Source organism: Hyaena hyaena, unplaced genomic scaffold (assembly GCF_003009895.1).
Source record: "Hyaena hyaena isolate Hyena2069 unplaced genomic scaffold, ASM300989v1 scaffold_28, whole genome shotgun sequence".
Classification (NCBI taxonomy): Eukaryota; Metazoa; Chordata; class Mammalia; order Carnivora; family Hyaenidae; genus Hyaena; species Hyaena hyaena.
The window spans coordinates 936,158-939,640 of NW_024080660.1; the positions used below are offsets into that span (position 1 = coordinate 936,158).

General features: G+C 39.7%; 1 pseudogene; it reads left to right on the forward strand.

Annotated features, from left to right (window-relative positions):
- Positions 1-2,797: 2,797 nt before the first annotated feature.
- Positions 2,798-3,205, forward strand: LOC120228836 (annotated as a pseudogene).
- The last annotated feature ends 278 nt before the right edge of the window (positions 3,206-3,483 follow it).

The window sequence follows — 3,483 nt, forward strand, 5'->3', positions numbered from 1 at the left end:
GGGGTTATGCTGAGCGAAATAAGTCAGGCAGAGAAGGACAAATACCATATGTTTGCACGTATAGGAGGATTAGGAGGAACTTGACGGAAGACCAAGGGGGAGAAGAAGGGGGGAAATGGTGGGGGAAAGGGAGAGAGGCAAACCATGAGAGACTCTTGAATGCTGACAAAAACTGAGGACTGATGGATGTGGGGGGGAGGGGGGGATGGGCATGAAGGAGGGCACTTTGGGGATGAGCACTGAGTGTTATGTAGAACCTAATTTGACAATAAACTATTTGTAAAAAAAAAAAAAATAAAAAAAAAATAAAATAAAATTACGCCAAGGAACTAAAAAAAAAATAAAAATAAAAAATAAAAAATATTTATTTAATTTTGAGAGAGAGAGAGGGAGGGAGAAGCAGAGAGAGAGGGAGACAGAGAATCTTAAGCAGGCTCCGCACTGCCAGTGTGTGGGGCTTGAACCCATGAACCATGAGATCATGACCTGAATTGAAATCAAGAGTTGGATGCTTAACCAACTGAGCCACCCAGGCATCCCCCTATCACAAACAATCTAAAACACTTTGAAAAGAACACTTCAGAACAAAAGCTAGGAAATTCAGCAAAACCTGAACACAGAGAAAAACTGAATGTCTTTATTATTAAAGAAGAGAAAAAAAAATGAAAAAACCAAAATTAGAATTAAGAAATTCTAATTAATTAGTTAATTTAAAAATTAACTAAGAAATTAGGATAACAGCTAAAAAAATAGAAGAGCAAGTGGCGCCTTGATGGCTCAGTTGGTTAAGTGTCTAACTCTTGATTTTGGCTTAGGTCATGATCTCACAGTTTGTGGCATTGAGCTCTGTGTCTGTCTCTGTACTGTCTGCTTTGGATTCTCTCTCTCCCTCTCTCTCTGCCCCTCTCCTGCTTGCTCTCTCTCTCTCTCTCTCTCTCAGAACTAACTAACTCAATAAATAAATAAATAACAGAAGAGCAAAATAAGTTTTCAAAGTAGAAGGAAAGTTAAAAAAAACAACAACAACAGTGGGTCCCTTAATGCCTCACTCAGTAGAACATGCAATTCTTAATTATTTTGAGAGAGAGAGAGAGAGATAGAAAGAGAGAGAGAGCATGTGGAGGAGGGGCAGAGAGAGGGGGAGAGAGGATCCCAAGCAGGCTCCACACCATCAGGGGGAGAGAGGATCCCAAGCAGGCTCCACACCATCAGTCCATAGCCCAACACAGGGCTTGAACTCACAAAACTGTGAGATCATGACCTGAGCTGAAATCAAGAGTTGGACACTCAACTGACTGAGCCACCCAGGTGCCCACCAGAAATTGAACTTCTAATTTAAAGTATCCCCCAATGAAATCCCAAGACCCAGATGATTTCACTTAGGAGTTTTATCAAACATTTAAAGAATGAGCCAGTTTTACACAGTTTCTTCCAGAAAATAGAAACAGAAGGAACACTTACCAACTCATGTCATAAGGCCAGTAATATTTAGACACAAAAATTCCAACAAAATATTACCAAATTGAATCCAGGATACTATGTTAAAAATTATATACCATGACCAAGTGGGAATTACATTGGGTATGCAAAGTTGGTTTGATATTTGAAGATTAACTAACGTAATCCACCATTCAACAAGCTAAAGAAGAAAAATTAGGGGTGCTGGGGTCACTCAGTTGGTTGAGTGTCTGACTTGATTTCGGCTTGGATCATGATCTCAGGGTCGTGGGATCAAACCTCGTGTCAGGCTCTTCACTGAGCATGGAGCTTGCTTAAGATCCTCTCTCTCTCTCTCTTCTTCTTCTGCCTCTGTCCCCTACTCATACACACACACACTCTCTCTCTAAAATAAAATCTAAAAAAAGAAAAAGAAAAAATCTAAAAGAATCAGAGGTGCCTGGATTGCTCAGTTGGTTGTGCATCTGACTTTGGCTTAAGTCATGATCTCACGGTTCATGAGTTCAAGCCCTACAACAGGCTCACTGCTGTCAGGGAAGAGATTGCTTTGGATCCTCTGTCCCCCTCTCTCTGCCCCGCTCCGACATGTGCTCTCTCAAAAATAAATAAACATTTACAAATTTTTTAAAAAGAAAAAGAAAAATCATATTATCATTATATTCACATCCTATGGCTAAAATGATACTTAATGGTGAAAGACCAAATGCTTTTTCCTTAAAACTGAAAATAGGAAGGATGTCTACTTTTACCACTATTATTCAACATTGTACTGGCAAGTCTAAAGGGCAAGAAAAAAAATACAAACTGGAAAATAAGAAATAAAACTATCCTTGTTTGCCGGTTGCATAATTGCCTACCTCAAAAATCCCAAGGAATCTACAAAACAAAACAAAACAACTTCTTTTTTTTTTTTTTTTNGTTACATGTAAATGATGAATCACTAAATCCCACTCCTGAAACTAATACCACAGTATATGTTAACTGGGATTTAAATAAAAACTTAAAAAGCAAAAGCAAAACAAAACAAAATTTCTTTATTTTTTTTAAATGTTTTTTTTTATTTATTTCTAGGAGAGAAAGAAAGAGAGAAAGACAGCGTGAACAGGGGAGGGTCAGAAAAAGAGGGAGTCACAGACTGAAACAGGCTCCAGGCTCTGAGCTGGCAGTCAGCATAGAGCCCGACGCGGGGCTCGAACCCACGAACCGCGAGATCATGACCTAAGCGAAAGTCGGACGCTTAACCGACTAAGCCACCCAGGCGCCCCAAAACAAAACAACTTCTTAAGCTTCCATGACACTGCTTGTGGAGGTGGCAGCCATCTCCTACTCTCTCATCATCATGGCTACCCTCAGACCTCTGGTGAAGCCCAAGATCATTAGAAAGTGGATCAAGAAGTTCACCCGGCACCAGTCAGACCAACATGTCAAAATTAAGTGCAACTGGAGGAAACCCAGAGGCACTGACAAGAGGGTATGCAGAAGATTCAAGGGCCAGGTCTTGATGTCCAGCGTTGGTTATGGGAGCGGCAGGAAAACAAAGCACACACTGCCCAGTGGCTTCTGAAAGTTCCTAGTCCACAACGTCAAGGAGCTTGAAGTGTTACTGATGTGGACCAAATTTTACTGTATACAGATTGCTCACAATGTCTCTTCCAGGAACTGAAGAACTGTTGTGGAAAGAGCAGTGCAGCTGACCATCAGAGTCAGTAATCCCAAAGCCAGGCTGCGCAGTGAAGAAAATGAATAGACAGCTTAAGCGCATGTCGTGTTTGTGTTAATAGAACCATAAAACTACAAAAACCAAACCAAAACAAGACAAAACCCCACAACTTCCTAGAACTCTTCAACAGTATCATAGGATACAAGATCAACACACAAAAACCAATCGCATTTCTAGATGCTAACGATGAACATGAAAATGAAATTTAAAACACAATATAATTTTTAATCGTTCCGAAGAAAATGAAATAGTTAGATTTTATTTCCTTTTATTTTATTTTATTTTACTTTTGAGAGAAAGAGAGA